This window comes from Chrysochloris asiatica, unplaced genomic scaffold (genome assembly GCF_000296735.1).
Source record: "Chrysochloris asiatica unplaced genomic scaffold, ChrAsi1.0 scaffold00010, whole genome shotgun sequence".
NCBI classification, from domain to species: Eukaryota; Metazoa; Chordata; class Mammalia; order Afrosoricida; family Chrysochloridae; genus Chrysochloris; species Chrysochloris asiatica.
Window position 1 is genome coordinate 29,742,136 of NW_006408528.1, and position 22,751 is coordinate 29,764,886.

Sequence of the window (22,751 nt, forward strand, 5' to 3'; positions counted from 1 at the left end):
TTCATTCATAAGTCTAAATAGTAGAGACATATAGCCAGTGCAAAACCCAAAGGAAGCATTGTTTGGAATAGTTTTCTTTTTCTGAAGATTTTTGTGTTTTAGGTGAAAGCTTACACAGTAAATTAGATTCTCATTCAAATAATGTATGAAAGCAATAAAAATTGTTCATCCATTGATTACAGTCCCTACAGTGGACCAGCACTCTCTTCATTCCCACCCCGCCTGCCCCATTTCTATCCATCCAGTTTTCCTACCCCTCCTTGTCTTCTCACACTTGCATTTATGTAAATGTTGACTGGTCTCATATACTTGATTATTTGAAGAAGCAAAATTTCCCCAAGTTTTATTGTTTATTTTATAGGACAATCTATTAATTGGCTGAAAGGTTACTTACAGGAGTGTCTTCTGTTCCAGGTTACAAGAGTATCTTAGGGTAAGAACCTCAGAGGTTTCTTTCTAGTTTCTATCAGTCCAGCTTTATCTTTGTAAATACATTTGAGGTTTGTTCTACATTTTTGCCAATTTTAACCTTGTGTTATGTGCCTGGTCAACACGACTGGTAGTGGTAGCTAGACACCACTTACTTCTAGTCTCAGTCTAGTACTTTACGTGGGTCAATAGTCCTGTGGATTCATTTCTTCCTTAAGTCTTTGGTTTCCTTTGCTGTCCTTTGCTCCAGATATGAAGAAACCTGTAGTTGTATTTTAGATGCTTATTTACATGCTTTGAGGGAAACAGAACATTGTCATTATGAACTAAGTATTGCCAATTGACATAGTTGTCCCACATGCCATTGGTCCTGAACCTTCAAACCAGATAAATCAGTACCATAAGGTGTATGGATATGTCTAGGAAGTGTCCATAACTGTGCCCCCATGTGCTTCACTATGCATATGAATATATGCAGCACAAACATATGCGCACAAATATACCTTTATGTGCATGAACATCCATATGCTTTCCCACACCCATGTAGCATACGTATCTACCTAAGTAATCAACACAACCTTTGCTTGTTATTAACATTGTTAAAAACGTATATTTTTTTAGCATCTACCATTGTTTTTGTTTTTAGGTACTGTCTAGTTGGTTCTAATTCACAGCAAATCCTATGCACATCAGAACAAAACATTGCCCAGTCTGGCACTATCCCCACAAATGTTGCTATGTTTGAGCCCTTGTTGCTGCCACCATGTGGCGCCTTCCAGCCTAAGGACCTCCTTTTCTGGCACTGTATCTGACAATGCTCCTTTGCTAATTCATAAGGTTTTCAGTGGCTAACAATTCAGCAGTGGTCCTCTTTTCTTTCTTCCTAGTGTGTCTGGAAGCTCCATTGAACCCTGTTTACCATGAGTGACTCTGCTGGTATTTAAAATGCCACTGAGATAACTTGCCGTATCACAATCACACACAAGGCACCACAGTGCAACTAACTGACAGATGAGTCTTGGAGTATTTGCTGTTGTTGTTGTTGTTGTTGTTGTTAAAGTGCCGTCGAGTTGGTTCCGACCCATAGCGACCCTGTACAGGGTTTCCAAGGGTGTAAATCCATAGTGACCCTGTACAGAGTTTCCAAGGGTGTAGTTCCTTTATTTGTCTTCATCAAGTTGTAATAATGTCCCCATAATGTGCATTGTCTTTCCCATCACCAGAATTTACAAGTGGCTATTCTCTAGGGAGTGATTTTTGCATCCCTGTGGCGCTGTGGGTTAATGCACCAGACTGCAAAGCCATTTGAACTGCAAGGTCAGTGGTTCAAGCTCACCAGTCACTCCTCGGTAACCCTATATAGGGTCGCTGTGGGTCAAAACTGACTCAATGGCACTTAACAACAACCATTAATGAGGAATCCTGGTGTGGCACTGTGGGTTAATGTGCCAGACTGCAGAGCTGTTTGAACTGCAAGGTCAGTGGTTCAAGCTCACCAGCTACTCCTTGGAAACCCTATATAGGGCTGCTGTGGGTTAGAATGGACTCGACAGCACTTAACAACAACAACAACCATTAAAAAAAACATTGCTCTGTCTGTGTATAGCTATTCTTTAACTGTTTAATAAAAGTGCGATCATGCAATAGTTGTTCTTTTTCTTTCACTTATATCACTCAGAATAATGTCCTCCAGATTTATCCATGTTGTGAGGTGTTTTGCAAGCTCATCCATACACACTAACACTGGGTAGTATTGTACTGTGTTGATCTGTCATCATCCATTCATCCACTGGTGAGCATTTAGGTTGTTCTCATCTTTTTGTTACTGTCAATAATGCTGCAAAGAACATGGTGTGTATGTGTCTATTTGCGTCATGGCTCTTGTATCTCTGAGACGCATGGCTAGCTTTTTCAGTATGTGCCATATCATTTTCAGTAGTGATTGTACCAGTTGTACCAGCAGTATATTAGAGTTTTAATCTCCTCACAGCCTCGTCAGCATTGGTTAAGTGCCCTTTTTGCAAGGGTAAGATGGCATCACATTGTTGTTTTGATTTGCATCTCTTTAATGAAATTCAAAACTATCAGCTGTTCCACGGGAGAAAGATGAGGCTTTCTGCTCCCTTAAAGATTTACAGCCTCAAAAACCCTGTACAGGGTCGCTATGAGTTGGAACCGACTGCACAGCACATGACAACAAATGTCTAATGAAAGAGTCTTGAGGGCATGTAATGGATTATGCTGTAATTAAAAGGTCTGTAGTTCAAAGCCACCAGCCACTTCAAGGCAGAAAGGTGAAGCAGTGTACCTCCATAAAGATTTAAAACTTAGAAACCCTATGAGCAGTTCTACATTGTCCTGCAGCATTGCTAGGAGTTCAAATCAACTTGATGGCAGTAAGTGTGGTATTTGGAATGGCCAGTAATCGTGAACATAGGTTCATGTGTTTATTGCTGGCCTCTGTGTCCTTTTTGGTGAAGTGTCTATTCATGTCTTTTGTCATTTTTTAAATTAGCTTGTTTGTCTTTTTAATGCTGAGTTGTTGAAGTTTTCTATATTTCAGAAAATTAGATCTTGTCATAAGTGTTATCACTGAAATAATTTTCCTAATCTGTAGGTTCTCTCTTTGGTAATGTTGTTGTTATTAAGTGTCATTGAATCGATTCCAACCCATAGCGACCCTGTATAGGGTTTCCAAGGAGCGACTGGTGAACTTGAACCACCAATCTTGCAGTTCAAACTACTTTGCAGTCTGACACATTAGCCCACAGTGCCACACCAGGACTCCGTTTGGTAATGTAGATCTCAATTATTTAATTTGTCTTGTTGTTTCTGCATATTTAGTTGTGTTTTATAATGTATTATGCCAAAAATTGAGCCCTGGTGTGATACTGTAGGATAAGCACTGGACTGTTGAATCACAAAGGTCAACAGCACTTAACAACAACAAGGCCATCTATGGAGCCCTGGTGTGGCACCGGGGGCTAATGTGTCAGACTGCAAAGTCATTTGAACTGCAGGGTTGGTGGTTCAAGCTCACCAGCTGCTCCTTGGAAACCCTATACAAGGTCGCTATGGGTCAGAATCGGCTCAATAGCACTTAACAACAACAACAACAGGACCTCTATAAACGCAGAGCCATTCCTTTAGGAAATATGAAATCCCTAAATTGATTCCTGGTATGGCACTATAGTATAAGCACTGGACTTCTAACTGCAAGGCTGACAGTTCAAACCCATCAGCTACTCCTCAGAAACCTTTTGCAGGGTTTCTATGAGTCAGACAACAATGATAACAAATAGATATAAGTGGGGGAAAGGATGATGTGTGTGAAATATATGATGACGTAGAGCTGTGGGATGGTAGCTAATTCAGGTAAAAGTTGTAATGCTGTTATGACAATTCCACTTGACTCTTATGGCAGAGTCTTGATCTTTGTATCACTGGCTCCTGGAACACACACACACACTGTCCCATACTTTATGCTTTCCTAACATTCAGTAAAAATTTCAACAAAGAGTAAGACTAGAGATAGAGAGTGCAACTTTGTTGTTGTTGTTATGTGCCGTGGAGTTGGTTCCGAATCATAGTGACCCTGTACAGGGTTTCTGAGGCTATAAATCTTTACAGGAGCAGAAAGCCTCATCTTTCTTCCGTGGAACAGCTGGTAGTTTCGAACTGCTGCTGACCTTGCGGTTCACAGCCTGATTCATAACCACTATGCTACCAGAGCTCCAGAAAGTGCAACTAGGAGGCTTATAAAATTCCTTGGTCAGAGTTTACATGACAAGTGCCTAGAATTGAAAAGTGATAAGAGGAAATGGAGAAGAAATGACAAATCTGACAGATATTTAAGAGGTAAAATAAGCAAGTCTCAGCAACTGATTGATTGACTGGCTGTGAGGGGGGCCAGAAAATGATTTCCTGGTTTATGGGTTGGATGAATTCCGTGACTCTCTTACTGACATCATAAACTGCCTGGTATGATATCACCATGGACATATTTTATTGCTCTTTGAAGACTGTAGATTACTGGATGTATGTTTTATTTTTAATTTATTTTAGCATTGCCAACAGCAGTTGATGCAGTGACTCCCAATTACTAACTACTTTTGAAATATGCATTAACAGATAAACACACATGTTAAAGATATCACAATGGCTGTAGTTAAATTCCTAGTGCCAGTGAAAATAATTACAAAACCTGGTGGCACATTGGTTCGACACTCTGCTGCTAACTGAAAGGTCAGTGGTTTGAACTCATCAGCTTCTCTATGGAAGAAAGATGTGGCTGTCTGCTTGCATAAAGATTTACAGACTTGGAAACACTATGCTGTTGTTGTGAAGTGCCATTGAGTCAGTTCCGACCGATAGCGACCCTGTATTGGGTTTCCGCGGAACAGCTGGTGAGCTTGAACGGCGGACCTTGCAGTTCAAACAGCTTTGAGTTGGCCTCATTAACCCACAGCGCTACACCTGGACGCCTATGGCGCAGTTTTATTCTGTCCTATGTTCTTGTTGTTGCTAAGTGCCATTGAGTTGGTTCTGACCCATAGCAACCCTGGATAGGGTCTCTAAGGGGTGATTGGTGAGTTTGAACCACTGACCTTATGATTCAAACCAACCTCGCAGTCAAATGCTTATCAAACACCACCACACCAGGATTCCAGGTCCTTTTGGGTTGCTATTAGTCAAAATGCACTCAACAGCAACTTTATAAAAGATTATCTTTTTTTCCTATTTCCAAAATTCCTGGCAGTTTTTGCCTCTTACTAACTTTAGATCTCGGTGAAAGAAGTAAAGGATCATAGGGAGTCAAAGTCAACAGTGGTTCAGACGAGGTTCTGTAAACCAGGGAGGGAAGAGAGCTTCTGTGTGCAGGTGGTCTGTCCTTGTGCACGGTTTCCATCTCACACACTTGTGAGACTCGCCCAAATTCTTTATGGAAAAGAAACAGGTAAACATGTAAATGATCGCTAATCTTCAGCAGCCTTGAGTCCACAGACTTGATGTGCTCAGGAAACACATCTGAGCAGAATCTCTGAGTTTAGTATTTCTGATAGGAAATATCTTTATTCCTGACCATTTTTATTTTGAATACCTTACATCATCTGTATGCTCACAAAATTTGAGAACCACTGTTATACTCTTGTGCTTGTGAAGGAGATGACATACTTCTGTTGGGTAAGTTGTTACCCTCATGAAGAACTGGAGAGCATGGGGTTGAAATTGCAGGGTCCTAGTCAGGATTTGGATAACTTACCAAAGATTTATCAGTTTTCTTATTTGTTAAATGGGGAAAATAATGTTGTTAGTTAAGTGCCATAGAGTCGGCTCCATCTCTTAGTGACCCTGTGTAGTAGGGTTTCCAAGGAGTGACTGGTGAGTTTGAACCATTGACCTTACTGTTCAAATTGACCTTGCGGTCCAGTGCATTATCCTGCAGTACCACACCAGGACTCCTATGTTACAAGAATATTGTAAAAATTAAGTGGGACCGTGTCTGTAAACATTTTTAACAAGCTGATATATAATTATTATATTCTCAGTAGGGGTTAGGAAGTGTGAGTGGCAGCCTACATAAAGATTAAGGAAAATTTTTATTCATTTAATAATTTTGCTTGGAAAAAAAAAATCTCACGTTTCACACACCAAACTCTAGAGATCATTGCAATCTATTATCAATTCTCTCTCTCTCTGTTCAACTCTATTCCACTTCTTTTCTGATACCAGCTTCACATGCAGCATTTCTTCCTCTAATCCCAGCTTTGTTGTTGTTGTTTTTGTTAAGTGCTGTTGAGTCAGTTCTGACTCATAATGGCTCTGTGTAGGGTTTCCAAGGAGCAGTTGGTGAGTTTGAACCCACTGACCTTGTGGTTCAAACTGACCTTGAGGTCCAGTGCTTTAGCCCACAACGCCACACCTAAGAGCTAAGTCAGATCTCAGAAATCATGAGTTAAAGGAGACAGTCTTCCAGACTGTCAAGTGGCCCAGACCCCAGTCATAAACTTACAAGTCCACATAGCGCCCTCACTTCCGATATGTTGGCTATAAATTTAGTATTTTCCCACTACCCTTTAAGGATGTCAACTCAAGTTCAGGGTCCTCCTGGACTCCTTCAATTGTGACACAAAGGCTGCAAATTCAGGGGCTCATGCTATCCCTGCAGGATACCAACCATAACTTAGGGCTTTCTAGCCCGATCACTTCTGATCTGCTTACTCTTATTACTCCCATGTGTTCAAATTCAATAGAATGGCTCACAGAACTCATAGACAGTGCTATATAGTTGTATGATAGGAGAAAGGATTCAAATGAAGAGGCCCAAAAGGGACTTGCTCTACTGTTGAATTCACTGATGTCTTTTATCAACTAGGAAGCCTCTGGAGCTTTAGTGTCCAGAGTGTTATTGGGGTCACATTATAGAATCATGATTAATTGAATCAGTCCATGACCCATCTCCTTTGAGGTCAGCTGATCCTAGATATGGTCTTTATGGTGTAGCCAACAACCATCTGAGTCACTTCTTTAGCATAATTTGTTAGATCTAGAGGCCTATACATATTGCCTTGTTGCTGTTGTTGTTAAAGTGCCGTCGAGTCGGTTCCGACCCATAGTGACCCTGTACAGGGTTTCCGAGGCTGTAAATCTTTACGGGAGTAGAAAGCCTCATATTTCTCCCGCGGAACGGCTGGTAGTTTCGAACTGCTGGCCTTAAGATTCGCAGCCTGATTTGTAACCACTACGCTACCAGAGCTCCTTTACATATTGCCTAACATCCATTAAATCAAATCTACTGTCTTAGGGTTCATTCCAACTCATGTTATTGTTGTTAATATGCCATTGAGTTGGTTTCAACTCATAGCGACCCTGTATAGGGTTTCCAAGGAGTAGTTGCTGGGTTTGAACTGCCAACCGTGTAGTTCACAGTCATGGTGATCCTGCAGTGCCACACAAAGCATCCCATTGTTGTTCTTAAGTGCCATCAAGTCAGTTCTACTTTATAAAGGCCCTGTATAGGGTTTCCAAGGGGTGACTGGTGGGTTTAAACTCTGTCCTTGCAGTTAGCAGTCCAATGTTTATCCTACAAATCCCTGCCAGGACTCCTTCAACTCATAATGACCCCATAGGGCAGAATAGAAGTACTCCATTGGGTTTCCTAGATAGTAAACTGTTTACAGAGGCAGACTGCCTGATCACTCTGCCATGGAGCAACTGGTGGATATAAACCAGCAACCTTTTGTTGGTAGCTCAATATTTAACCCATTGTGCCAACAGGGCATACACATCAATTATTTAGGATATTCCCAGGGTTTAGAGTTAACTCCCAAGAACCAAGGATAAAGATCAAGTTACACCGAATAAAGTTAATGTAATTGGTACACATTTATTTTGTGATGGAATTTAAAATTATTTTTGTCAGAATTTTGAAACATTATTAGTGTTTTCATTGGTACACAGATTGTTGCTCAATACAAATTAGCTCATTCCATAAAAAAAAAATTTAGCAGGATTAATTTAGAAAACTATTGAAGAGCAATGTCCTAAAGCTATAACAGTGCACAAATAGCGTGTTTAAAATGAAAATTCTCAGCTTGTCAGAGAGACTAACAATCATGAGTGACACCTACCATGCTCCAAGTACTTCATACTTGATTTTCAATTCTCACAATAGTCCCATGAGATACTCATTATTATTTCCATCATTCAGGTGGGACACTCAGTCCCTCATAGTTAAAGTAACTTGCCTAAAGCCACATAGTCTGGTGCAATGCCAAGATTTCAACATAGATCTGTCTTCAAAAGCCAGACTTTGTTCCAGGAAAATTCACTAGGTAAACCAATTTTCATTTTAATTATTTGTATGTTTTAGGTTAAAAAGATTTTTTGGACTTGAATTGTACTAACTTGAATTAATTCACCTCTTGAAGTTAAAAGATAATCATAGTGATTATGACACTCATTATTTATGAGTAACAAGACTTGCAAAGTTTTAAAATTGGAGAACTACAAGTTAGGTCTCTCTTTGATGAAGAGAAACCAAAGACTAATACCTAACTAGAAACCTGTTTATCCAGTCTCCTGGTTTCAAGGCATAATGTGACTTGTTTGACTTAATCCTGCTAAATCACTTGCATTGTTTAATGTGAAGTCCCTGCAATAACACCATCCCAACTATCTATACCTGTCATTTTACCTAATAAAATACGTTTTGCTTTTTAAGATTCGGGGATAAAAAAGGATATAAATTAGTGTGGAGATTTTCTCCACCTTGAAAACATGACCCAGAGCTGTTAATAATACAGGTCAAAATTTTGGATTCTAATGACTTGTCACTTCCTCTTTTAAGTGTCTCATTTCCAAGAAACGATTTTAACTTGTACACTGAAAATTAAAGAGGCAGTCTTGGCTAATGTTTACCTCATGGAGGCAGCAGCATTTTGTAAAATAAATAAACGGCGAGTCTCAAATTTGGCTAGCCTCCTTGAAGTGCACGCAAGACTGATAAATATTATGTTTCCAGAACAAAGACAAAAAAGTGCAACACTGATCTCTTTTGAAAGATTAGGTGATATACCACAAGAAATATAAAAACAATTGGTATCCCAGTCTAACATGAAGGAAAGAGAATAGTCTTTTATTTATATTGAAAAGCCATTGTATATATGATGAGTCTTGGGCTTTCAAAGCTGCAGGAAATGTGGGGGAATCCTTTGTGCTTCTCTTGAAAGCATTAAAGAGCAGGTCTATTACTATGTAGAGGCACACTCCCAAGATTCTGTGTAAACCTCCTCTCCAGCAGCTGAGCCCTACCTCACTGACCTTGTATTTCAGACAGTGTTAGGGAAAGAGCCATACAAAAATAAAATAGGAAAGCAGGCTTCTATATGCAGTGACTGACGAATGTGCTTAAAGTGAAATGAGCATGTCTCTGCTGCCCTCTACATTTCTTCAGATTGTTGCTTTGTTTTGATGCCAAATGCAGTAACTTGACTAAACAATGAGTCACACTGAAGTAAATAATGTCCAGATAATATATAGCTGCCTCTTCAGGGAAGTATCTCTATTTCTTGGTTTATGAAATTTGAATTTTTTTTTATTCAGTTTTGTGGTATTATATTTCTTCCTATGTTCAAATAAAAATGGATATCAAGGTCAAAACCAAACAAAAAAAATTATCCAATGTCATGCAGTCGATTCAAGCTCCTAACAATCCTATAAGACAGAGTAGATCTGCCCCATATGGTTTCCAAGGTTCCTGACAGAAGCAGATTGCTACATCTCTTTCCAAGTGGCTGGTGGGTTTGAACTATCAGCCTTCTTGGTTGGCAGCTGAATGCTTTAAGCACTGCACCATAAGAGCTCGGGTTTTTAAGTACATCAAGTGGAAACACAGTTTAAGAACTTTTAGTTGGGTTGAGAAGCCAAATAAGTCAGTCTGGCTGAAAGTTGTGGGTGATTCTTCATCACTCTGAAAGAATCCAGAGATGGAAAATTTTTGGCAATATATATCTGTTTTTCCAGTTAGTAATAATTGGAATTTCTTTCCTTGTCTTACAGTATTGTGTTAGGTGCAGTACATCCAGACTGCCATATAAGAATAAATCTAAATCAGAAAGGTCTGAAAAGAAAGCTTTGCATTGTCCAGATCTTGATTAAATTCTCTGAACTGACAGAACATCGCACTGGGTTCTCACTATTATCACAGACAGTTATTTTACTGTAACATATAATGTTAGCAAGTTGAACTTTTAATAGGACTCTTTCCTGTACATATGCATTTATTTGCAAGTATCTCATAGTTCAGTTATATCAAATATTTGTATTCAATTTTACTCATTTAACACTGTGTTCTAAACTATCTCTAGTTTGAAAACTCTTCACTAGCATAATTATCATATATGTTGTTGTTGTTGTTTTTAAGTGCCATCGAGTGGGTTCCGACTCATAGTGATCCTGTACAGGGTTTCCGAGGCTGTAAATCTTTTAGACGGTAAGTTTGGTTTGAACTGCAAAGTCAGTGGTTCAAATATACCAGCTGCTCCTTAGAAAATGTATGCAGTGTTGCTATGAGTCAGAACCGACCCAATGGAACTTAACACCAACAACTATATAAGTTTATGTCAGGGAAATGGCTCACAATTAGAGACCCAGTTCCCCAGTGGAAAAAGAGAGCAAGCTTTTCCTGCAAGCTCATTCTATTGGGAGAAGGCCACATCCCCAAGGAAACATCTTTTCAATTGATTGGCTGCTCATAGCCAATCATCATTGTGTTAACTATGCTGTATTAGATTTCACCATAGAGATAAGCAGATCTTAAATGCCCAACCAACCCAGTTAAGTTGGCTCATTAATTATTTATTGAGTTGTGGAGCACACATATGACCCAAAGAATAGTTTTATTCTTTGGAAAGTCATCTGTATTATGCATAGACATAAGAACTTATGTCATAATGAACTGTGGCATGAAAGGTCAGAGGACTTTATGGGAGAGAGATGGGATAAGACTTCTCACCCAGTGTATGTGAGCCCCCATTCTTCTTGCTGTAATCAAGTCTGAGGACTGAAAGTCCCCTACTGGGAGGCACTAATGTATTTGAAGTTTTATTGAAAACATGGACAATAGAAAAAGAGTCTAAGTTTTGTGATAGACAAGTAAGAATCTTTCTATATGATGATTCAGGTGTGGTCACTTAGGGGTCTATTATTTTCTGTCAACTCTGGAACTTTGTTAGTATGATATACCCATGTCAGCTCCTCACCCCTGACCACTGCACATATTAGTCTGAGGTACTGTCTTCTTGAGGCATAGGATGTAAGCACTGGACCAAAAGAGAGGTTTGAACTGCAAGGTTGGCGGTTAAAACTTACCAGCCGCTTCTCAGAAACCCAACACAGGGTTGTTATAAGTTGGAACTGGCTCGACAGCACTTAACAACAAAACAACAACATAATTGTTTATGAAAAAATTTTAAGATATTGTAACAATTTTTCTCATGCCATTAAATTTTCAGAGCAGGTGTGTTCAATAAGAAAACAATTGTTAAAAGGTATTCACAAAAAATAAGAGGAAATATTTTTAAATATTAATGGTGATTGTCCTGGGGTAGTAGTTGTTGTTAAGTGCCCTCGACTCAATTCTGACTCTTAGCGACCTATATAGGGTTTCCAAGGAGTGACTGGTAACCTAGAACAAGCAACCTTGCACTTCAAACTGACTGCAGCCCAGGGCATTAACCGGCAGCGCCACATCAGGACTCCATTATATTTACAGAAGGAGCTCTGGTAGTGTAATGGTTACGAATTGGGCTGCGAACCTCAAGGTCAGCAGTTCGAAACTACCAGCTGTTCCGTGGGAGAAAGATGAGGCTTTCTGCTCCTGTAAAGATTTACAGCCTCAGAAACCCTGTGCAGGGTCGCTATGAGTCGGAATCCACTCCATGGCACATAACCACCACCATACAGTAATTTACACCATTTTCCAGTTGTAAACCTACATTATCCCACTCCTCTTTTTTCCATTTTTATTTTTCCCCTTTCTGTTTTTATGCTTTTGATAGTTAGGTTAGTCTTTTTGGACTCCGTGTTCTTGAACAGACTGCTCCAAAACAGCTTTTCCAGAAGTATTCATGGCTCTTAAATGAAGGTATCAGGTGAAGTGTTTCCCCCTCCACAAATTTATCTCTCTCATTTTACAGCTCAAGTAGCCACTCTGAGGCTGAGGTCTCTCTGACAGTATCATCTCAGCTCTGCCATACTGCCTTCCTGTAGCTAACAGTACATCCAGATTTGGTTCTACTTTCCAGAAGTTACTTCCTTTTAGTTCAGGGGCTCACAATACAAATTTGTACAATGTCTATATTCTGAACTAGAATACAGTCACTACTTCCTACATAAGGAACCAAATATTGGTACCCAAAGTCCTTGTTTTCTAAAGAAAACTTACAGGAAAGTAAGTCAGGATTGAGAATTCTTCACTTGATTGAACCACAAATGGACTATGCTTTTGGTGGTTTAGCTTCATTTTTGTGTTTTTGGTTAGCTTCATTTTTCCAGAAAGGTACCGTTCGTTGTATTACTGTGACTTTTTCTGTGGTAGATTTATATGAAGACCTTTTCTTTCCCCTGCCAGGTTTATACTGATATGAAGGATTACATTAGCTTTCTATATATTCTTATAAACTGTGAAAAAGTAATTACTTTCATAGGCATTTTTACTGCTGCAGGGAACATTAGATATATTCTGGTTACTAAATAGCCTCCTTCTTTTGTATTGTAGACGTGGAACCTGAGATTTCAGGGAAACTGATTATGGAGCCACTGAGAGAGGGGTGGGAATGGACATGTTAAGCTCTGTATCAGAAGTGGAGCTAGAAATTTGACCTGAGTTAATTTACTCCATAGCCCAAGGATTTTTTGAATTTGTATTTGCTTTTCAATTCCCATATCCTACATTTAAATAACAACAAACTGTCATCCTAAAAACCTGGATTTCTGGAAATTTGTTGGCATTTTTTTTTCTCGTTTTTTTTTTTTTTTTTTTTGATTCATGTTCATAACAGTTAATCATCGAAATTAAGTAATCATGGAATTCAGTATAATAGCAAAAAGGGTAGAATTTGAGTGATCGTGGAACTTTGTTTTCAATTCAGAGCCAATATCTGCTGCAAAACTGTATGGACTGTTACATGGTTCTTAGTACAACATACTGTGAAGCTGCTGGACCCCGATTCCTCTCTCTCATCCTTTGTCACTTTAGATCATTTCAAATGATATCCCAGACAGTTTTCTAGAAAAGAGGAAACTACAAATGGAAAAAAGCACCTATCAGCCAGTCTGATCAAGGAAGCATTTAAACTACTGCTTGAGTTACAAATAGAAGTGAGAAAGAGTCAGGGCTAATCTTGTAGGCAGGAGGAATAATTTGTACAAAGGCCCCGAGGGTCAAATACACAAATAAAATAGGAAAATAGAGATGAAAGAAATTTCCCGTGAAGCAAGAGCTAGATCATGGCAGATTTGAAAGCCATATTAAGAAGTTTTGGATTTTGTTAGAAAATAATGAAAAGTCTGTCAAGACAATTAAGAAGATTGAATTGAAAATTAGAATGTGTTGAGAGTGAATGGAGGCACAATTGATTGGCATAAACTGAAGTTGTCTGGGACACTCAAGGTGAGAGTTGATGTTTGTTGTTGTTAGGTGCCATCAAGTCAGTACCGACTCATAGCGACCTTATGCACAGCAGAAGAAACACTGCCCAATCCTGGGCCAACCTCACTACTGTTGTCACGCTTGAGCCCATTGATGCTGCCATAGTGCCAATCCATCTCACTGGGGTCTTCCTCTTTTTCTCTGAACCTCTGCCTTACCAAACATGATATCCTTCTCCAGTGACTTGACCCTCCTGACAATGTGTCCAAAGTGTGAGAGACGAAGTTTGGCTATCCTGGCCTCCAAGAACACTCTGGCTGCACTTCTTCCAAAACAGATCTGTTGGTTCTTTTGGCAGTCCATGGCACTTTCAATATTCTCCTCCAACACCACAACTCAAAAGCATCAATTCTACGGTCTTCCTTATTCACTGTCCAGCTTTCACGTACATATGAGGTTATTGAAAAAACCATGGCTTGGATCAGGTACACCTTAGTCTTCAAGCTGACATCTTTGCTTTTCAACGCTTTAAAAAGGTCTTGTGCAGCAGATTTGCATAATGCAATATACATCATTTAATTTCTTGACTGCTTCTTCCATGAGTGTTGATAGTTGATCCAAGAAGAATGAAGTCCTTGACAACTTCAATCTTTTCTCTGTTGATAAGAATGTTGTTTATTGGTCCAGTGGTGAGGATTTTTGTTTTCTTTACATTGAGATGCAATCCATACTGAAGGCTGTGCTCTTTGATCTTCATCAGTAAATGTTTTAAGTCCTCTTCACTTTCAGCAAGCAAGGTTGTATCATCTGCATATCTCAGGTTGTTAATGAGTCATCCTTCAATGTTGATGCCACGTTTTTTCTTCATAGAATCCAGCTTCTCGGATTACTTGCTCAGCATACAGGTTGAATAAGGATGGTGAAAGAATAAAACCTTGTCACACACCTTTCTTAATTTTAAACCTTTCAGTATTCCCATGTTCTGTTCGAACAACTGTCTCTTAGTCCAGGTACAGATTCCTCATGAGCACAGCTGAGAGTGTTGTTGTTGTTAAGTGCTGTCGAGCCGGTTCCGACCTATAGTGACCTTGCACAGTGTTTCCAAGGCTGTAAATCTTTACAGGAGCAGAAAGCCTCATCTTTCTCCTGCAGAACAGCTGGGAGTTCCGAAGTGCTGACCTTGCGGTTTGCGGCCTGATCCGTAACCACTATGTTACCAGAGCTCTAAGAAGAAGAAGATGAAAGTAGTCCTTAGCAAAAACAAGAAATCCAAACCTCACTGCTTTCAAGTGGGTTCTGACTCACTGTGACCATGTAGGAGAGAGTTGAACTGCTCTTAGAGTTTCTGAGACTGAAAATCTTTACAGGAGCTGAAAACCTCATTTTTGTCCTGAAGAGTGGCTGGTGGGTCTTGATTTGAAATTGCTTTACAGACTAGACTCGCCTTTAGGAAAAACAGGCAGACACAAGAGCAATAAAGATTCAGAAGATTGAATGGCTATCTCAATGTAAACAGGGCCATTTAAATGCTTCCTTGGTCAGATTGGCTGACAGGTGCTTAGTTTCATTTATAGTTTTCTCTTTTTTATAAGGCTGCCTGTGATACCATTTGAAATGAATCACCTACCTTGCAGCCAAATACTTAACTCACTACCCCATCAGGCCTCCTTCATTCTTAATTGCTGTTGATAAGTGCTTTCAAGTCGATTCCCCCTCATAGCAACTCTGTATAGAGTTTCCATGGAGTGTCTGGTAGGAGTGTCTTGTAGTTAACTGTCCAATGCTTATCCAATAGGACCACACTAAGATTCCTCTTTCTTAATGAGTCCTCCTTACAGACTCTTGCACCTTTGCTAACTAAGCTTCTCTTTCTTTCAATAACTGGGAAATATATTCTGCCCTTCCTTGGCCAGACTCACTGAAAAGCATTGTTTCCCTCATTACTTCTTTCATACACTTAGCATTTTGCTTCTATTTAGTTAATAATTCCTGCTCATCAAAGAAGAGCAAAAGTATAACCATTTACCTTGTGCCTGAACTTTATAGACTCTTGGATCCCTTCATATAGTGAGAGCAGGATCACGTGGATGGAGCTGTAGGATAAGCCTTTGACCACAAGGTCGGTTTGAACCATAAGGTTGGTGGTTCAAACTCACCAGCCACTCCTCGGAAACCCCATACAGGGTCGCTATAGGTAGCAACCTACTCGATGGCACTTAACAACAACAACATAGTTGTTTGGAGTGTGTTCTTTTCCCACCACCCACAATTAGCAAAGAAAATTCCAGAGATTGAAGCATTTCTTATACTGCTCAGTGTCACCTGCAGGGCAAGAACATGGTGAGGGTGGTGGCGTGCTAGGGAGTCGGTTCAACCCTTGGGGACCTTGTGTAGGGTTTCTGAGGTAAGTCTTCATGGAAGCAGAAAGCCTCATCTTTCTTCCGTGGAGTGTTAGACTGCTTAGTCTTCCCCTCGCAATCCACTGAGCTATCAGGGCTCCTTCACGAACATGATGTTGTTGTTAAGTGCCATCGAGTTGGTTGCGACATATAGCGATCCTGTATAGGGTTTCTGAGGAGCAGCTGGTGAGCTTGAACCACCAACCTTGTGGTTCAAACCGACTTTGCAGTCCAGCACATTAACCTGGAGCACCACTCCAGGACATGATGTTGTTGTTGTTGTTGTTGTTAAGAGCCGTCAAGTTGGTTCCGCCCCATGGCGACCCTGTATAGGGTTTCCAAGGAATGACTGGTGAGCTTGAACCGCTGACATGATAGAACTCAACAAATAATTTTAAATTTGTTTAATTAGAAAATCAAGAAGGCAACCTATTCAATTCATAGATTAAGGAACAGACTGCTTTGGATTCCAGACCTAGCATCTTCTATTCATTGTAACTGTATGACCTTGGTCATATTGCTCAACTTCTCTGAATCTTGGTTTCTTTCTATATGAAATAGGAATATTAAGATGAACACAGAGACTTTGAATAGGAATTAAATGACAATTTTATAAAGCACCAAGAATATTTACTATTAACGACAAAGCTACAATTGGTGGCTGTCGGGCTTATTATGAGTTAATGTGGTTGTTAGCAATATACCTCTGGTCTCTGTTTGTATTGAGCCACCAGCTGCTCCTCGGAGACCCTATACAGGGTTGCTATGGGTCGGAATCGACTCAACAGCACTTAACAACAACAACAACCATTATAAATCTCCTGAAATTTCACTGTTCATGTCCCTGCCTGTTTTTTCTGGTCTGTAACGCAGTTTCAAAACTGTCTAAGGGACAAAAAATATGAGACTATGGATGGGTCCTTTAGGACCACAAGTTACTTAAAATTCTTCTGCGATAAGACATTCACAAGAGGAAATTATCCTGTCAGTAACATTGTCTCTGAAGTCAAAGATATCCCAAGGATTTACTTTGAAACTGGTAAATACCTAGTCTGCCTGAGGGCGAGCTGCCATTCAGGATGAAGAGAATGTCATGGTGGCTAGCCAAACAAATAAGTAAATGTCAGGTGAAAGCTCTAATTATCCTAAGGGTGGGGTGTCTTTATATCTCTGTTCTCATTCTGACTGTGATAAAAGCTCAATAAATATTTGTATTGAATTTGTTGTTGTTGTTGTTAAGTGCCGTCGAGTCGGTTTCGACCCATAGCGACCCTGAATAGGGTTTCCGAGGCTGTAAATCTTTACGGGAGCAGATCGCCTCATCTTTCTCCCGCGGAGCAGCTGGTAGTTTCGAACTACTGACCTTCCGGTTCGCAGCCCGATTCGTAACCACTACGCTACCAGAGCTAAACTCATTGCCATCGAGTGGATTTGAACTCATAGTGACTCAATAGGACTATATGTACTGCTCCATGGAGTCCTGGTGTGGCGCTGTGGGCTAATGCGTCAGACAGCGAAGTCACTTGAACTGCAAGGTCAGTAGTTCAAGCTCACCAGCTGCTCCTTGGAAACCCTATAGAGGGTTGCTATGGGTCGGAATCTACTCAATGGCACTTACCAACAACAACAACAACAACTGTGCCATAGAGTTTTCAAAGCAATAATCTTTACTGCCACATCTTTCTCCTGTGGAACAACTGGTGGGTTTGAATCACAGACCTTCTTTGTTATTAGCCAACTGCTTTAACTACTGCATCATCAAGGCTTCTTAATAACACATTGTTGTTGTTAAGTACCATCGAGTCAATTTCAACTCATAGCGACACTGTATAGGGTTTCCAAGGAACAGCTGGTTGGTTTGAACTGTCAACCTTGTGGTTCGTAGTCCATAGCAGGAATCCACATTATGGGCGTTAATAATGAGCTAATGCTTCTTAAAAGAGAGACTCCTGGAAACTGATTTCCAACCGACTCATCGTTTGCTTATGTTTGAATTTTATAAGAAACCAAAGATAATGTAATGTTTGAGTGAATGATTTTCCTTATTGTGTAGCTTAAATATATATTACTCATAACATGAAACCCTTGAGTCTTCACTCTTCTCCACTTAGATCAATCTTTGAACACATAAATCATATTCTTACTGGGGTAATCACCTCAAAAAAGTTAACATTGCTGATTGGTTTAACAGAAAACGAGATCGAATTATTTATTATTGTTGTTGTTAGGTGCCATCGAGTTGAGACTGTATTACTGTATATCAAATTATGTTGTTATTTCTGTATCAGCATATTAACTATACTAGACTTGGTGGTGATTGTTTTGTGAAATCGAGTCAGTTTTGACTGTTAGCAATCCTGTATAGGGTTTTGTTGTTGTTGTTAAGTACCGTCAAGTCGATTCTGACCCATAGTGACCCTGTATAAGGTTTCCAAGGAGCAGCTGGTGAGCTTGAACCGCCAACCTTGCAGTTCAAATGTCTTTGCAGTCTGGTGCATTAACCCACAGTACCATACCAGGACTACAAGGCTGTAAATCTTTACAAGAGCAGAAGGCCCCATTTTCTGCCATGTAGTGAATGGTAGATTCAAACTGCTGATCTTGTGGTTAGCAACCCATCTCATAACACACTAGGCTACCAGAGCTCCTTATTTTTACTTCCCTGCCCCCCTCCCACTTTGCTGTCTAGAGTGTCAAGTTAACTCCAATCCCTAGCAATCCTATAGGGTAGAGTAGAACTGCCCACAGAATTTTCAAGACCGTGATTTTTATGAAAAGGAACCTGTTGGTGCTGTGAGTTAAGCTTTGTGCCATTAACCACAAGATTAATGGTTCAAAACCACCAGCTGAAGTAAGGGAGGGAGATGGGGACTGCCTGTTCCCATAAAAATTGATAGTCTTGAAACCCTATGTAAGGTTGCTGTGGGTTAGCATCATCATGGCAGTGGGTTAATTTTCACGGAAGCTGACTGCCACATCTTGTTGTTTCATAGCAACTGGTGGGTCAAACCTTTTGGTTAGCAGCAAGCACTTAACCACTGCACAACCAGGGCTTCTTGAAAAAGAAAAAGACAGCAAATCCACTTCATAGATAACGTGCTTTTAGCACATTGAAGGTTTTTGGCAACCCAGCCTTGAGCAAGTCTGTTGGCATCATCTCTCTTACTGCATGTGCTCACTTCGTGTCTTTGAGGCACATTGTAGTAATCCTGAAAATATCTGAAACTTTTCACAATGCTCTTGCCCAATTAATAGATTACCCCAAACTAAAAACAAACTCACTGTCATCGAGTTGATTCCGACTCCTAGTTTCTAAGACTGTAAATCTTCATGGGAGCAGACAACCCCATCTTTCTCTCCAGGAGCAGCAGCTAATCCACAGAATGACCAGGGCTCCTTAGATGTTTGTATTACTAAGACTTATATATTAGGAGACTCTTTTGTTCTTCCAGCCTTGGCAAAATTCTCCTGGCTCACAGTGGTTTGTTTCCATTACAAAAGTCCATGTGAATATATGAACTTTAGGTTAGCATATTATGCTGCAAATTTTTCCTTAGAACATGAATGCTTTAAAGTAAGATTCCCCCATGGCTTCTACAATAATGTGAATTTCAGGATAGAAGCATGCAGTAAGAACTTTTTCTTAATGCTGTTTCTCAGGAGATTTTCATAGGACTTAAGAGACCTATGCTGCCTTGTGTGGGGCCATGGCATTTTCTAATAACACACACTTTCAGCCAATGTCCTCCTCAATCATTTGAGTATATCCTGAGAAACAACAAAACCATCTGTACTGCTAATGCTGTAAAAAGGATGACATCAATGTTAACATATAAGAAATGTAGGGAAGTGCCATTCCTGGGCTTGTTTAGAAGAGGAGACAGTAAATGGTTCCCTTTTATGACTGTAGCAAATCATTAAATCAAACCCTGTCTCTCACTTTGAGCAAATCAACAACTCATTCACTGACATAAATTAGATCTATGTTTACCCAAAATATTGAATTCTCAGGTCATTCTTTTTATAGATAAAATTCTTATTGCTTTAAACTAACTCATCTTTTTATTCTCAAAAACAAGGTATTCTCTGTGCTCCACCCCCCAGTCCCAAGTTTCAACGATGTCTACTAGCAGCAATTTGAATAGCTTTTAAACAAAGTAGGCTGGGCTGCAAGCATAACAAGGACACTTCTAAAGTAAACCTTCCTTGGTTAATAGCTGTCACCTGTCAATGGGTTACAGGTAATTAAATTTAAAGAAAGATTTATGACTCAAAGAAAGAGATAAAATCCTTAGACCTAAAAAATCTTAAATTGATGCAGTTACTGTTCCCTCTGGTATCTGAATGAATGCAGTTGAAATTATTTACCCAGATGTAATCATACTTTTAGTTTCATTTCCATATAGATTAGGAAAAGAAGCAGACAAATAAAAAGAATATTTTCTAGAAACACCTGAACTAAACAAACGATGGTAGAAAGAAGATGGGGGCAGTGGACATTCAAGATGCATTGATTAGTGTGGGTTTTCACAGCAAGAAACAGAAACTTTGATTCAAGATGCCTTAAAAAATTAGCAAGTTTTTTTTTTTTAAACATCACATAGCAGAAGCAGTCCAATGATGGAGAATTTCCAGGATTCGTTTAGCATCTTCTCTCATAATTTTGCTGCTCATATGTTTCAGAAGTATTTTTTCTAGTTTCTTGAAAAAAAATATTATGAATTGGGTGAAGGTTTATAGAGCAGATCAGTTTTTCATTCAACAGCTCATACACATTTTGTTTAATCTCATTGAATGCAATCCCCAGAATGGAATATCACTTAGTCCACAGGTTTCTTCTATAATAAAAAATATCCAATTCTTTAATGCTGTTGTCCTGGTATGCCTCTCTAAGATAGGCACTGGACTGCTGATCACAAAGTCAACAGTTAAAACCCACTAGCCTCTCCTTGGGAGCCCTCTACAGGGTTACTATGAGTTCGAACTGACTCGATGGCCAGCATAACACAAACTATTATGCATTAGTAATTTTATAAATTAGTCCATAAATGTAAAATAGAAAAGGAAACATCCTAAAAATGTTCCTAGTTGGCCTAGGTACATATGTTTCTCTTATTAAATTATCAAATTTAACAACTGTGCTAATCTCATAGTCAGCAGTTCCAAACTACCAGCTGTTTCGCAGTACAAAGATGAGGCTGCTCCCATAAAGATTTACAGTCTCAGAAACCTTGTACAGTGTAGCTATGAGTCAGAACCAACTCCACAACACATAACAACAACAACAACAATGCAAACAACAACAATAATACTTTGGATGTATTGAGAAATTCTCTGCCACTCTTTTCAAATTGTTACATGTATTATTATGAATGATTTTAATAGGAATTTTCAGTAGAAGCTATCATTCTTGTTGCCTTTTATAAGTGAGGACATTGAAGCATAGAGATCCAAAGTAACTTGTTCAATGTTACAAGAAGGTTGGCACCTGAGCCTGAATTCATAAATCCTACCCAATTTTTTTTTTCTATCTTGGTGAAAAATTTTGCTAGATTAATTTGTGCAGTGGCACTGTAGAATAAGCACTGGACTGTGAACCACAAAGTCAGGGTTCTAGTCCATCTGCCACCCCATTGGAAACAGATGAGGCTTTCTGCTCCCACAAAGATTGATAGCCTCAGAAACCTTAGAAAGGGTCCCTGTGAATCGGTACCGACTCAGTAGCACTTAACAATAACAAACAACAACAACACTATCAAACATTGTTCAGATTACTGGATAAAAGCACCTAGAAGAGCTTATGACAGGCATTCTCAACTGGTGTGCCCAGAAAACAAATCAAAATTGTGACTTTTCTTTCTTCTAATATGGTATGTGGACTTCTGACATGGCGCTGTGGGATAAGTGCAGGACAGCAAGGTTGGTTTGAGCCACAAGGTCGGCAGTTCAAACTCACCAGTCCTTCCCCAGAAATCCTATACTGAGCCGTTATGTGTCGGAACCAACTCAACAACACTAACAACAACAACAAAAATATGGTATATGACCCAAGTGTCCACAGAATGCTGTTCATGGCTTCCTATAAACATTCGTATAATTTTCAATTTTGGTTTAAGTCAAACCTCAGCTCCACCAGAAATTCTACAAGTAATTATAATTCAATTCCTAAAAATGTGTCATTGGGTCAGTACTGAATCAGTAATCCTGTAAACGGACTCTTTCATCTTTCAACACTCCTTTAAGATCATAATCAAAAGGGAAACCACTAGAATGGAAAAGTCTTAAAATTTTTAAAAGAGCATTTTGACTGGGAAGAAAATTGGATCTGTCATAATGGTTATGAATATTTTTTTTATTGTCATGATTCATTTATTGTCTTCTATGGTCAGCTACCCAGGTACATATTCAATATAAAAGAAACTAATGAACAATTCATTCAATATTGAGGGGTGAAAATCTAGAAAACCTGGGTATTTCCATTTGTTACAGGTGTAGATTTGATGAAAAAAGGTGACTAATTTTTAAGTAATTTATAGAAAAAATATATGAGACAAGTTAGAATTATGTTGTGGAATAAAATAAATTTTTGTAGAAAATATCAGTCCCAAAATGATGATTTGTTGAGTTCGAGAATAAAGCATTAATCGAGGGTTAAGGGAAATGGTGAAGATATTCATGGAGATAGATTGACAGAGTGGTTGAACAGTGAACTTAAACATGGCATCATTTATGAAGATGGCAAAGAGCATTTTGTTCCATTGTATGTAGGG

General features: G+C 39.3%; 1 protein-coding gene across 1 annotated transcript in view; it reads left to right on the top strand.

Annotated features, from left to right (window-relative positions):
• SEMA3C (sema domain, immunoglobulin domain (Ig), short basic domain, secreted, (semaphorin) 3C) overlaps window positions 1-22,751 on the top strand; it is a 210,478-nt gene that overhangs the window by 94,663 nt on the left and 93,064 nt on the right. The window lies entirely within an intron of this gene.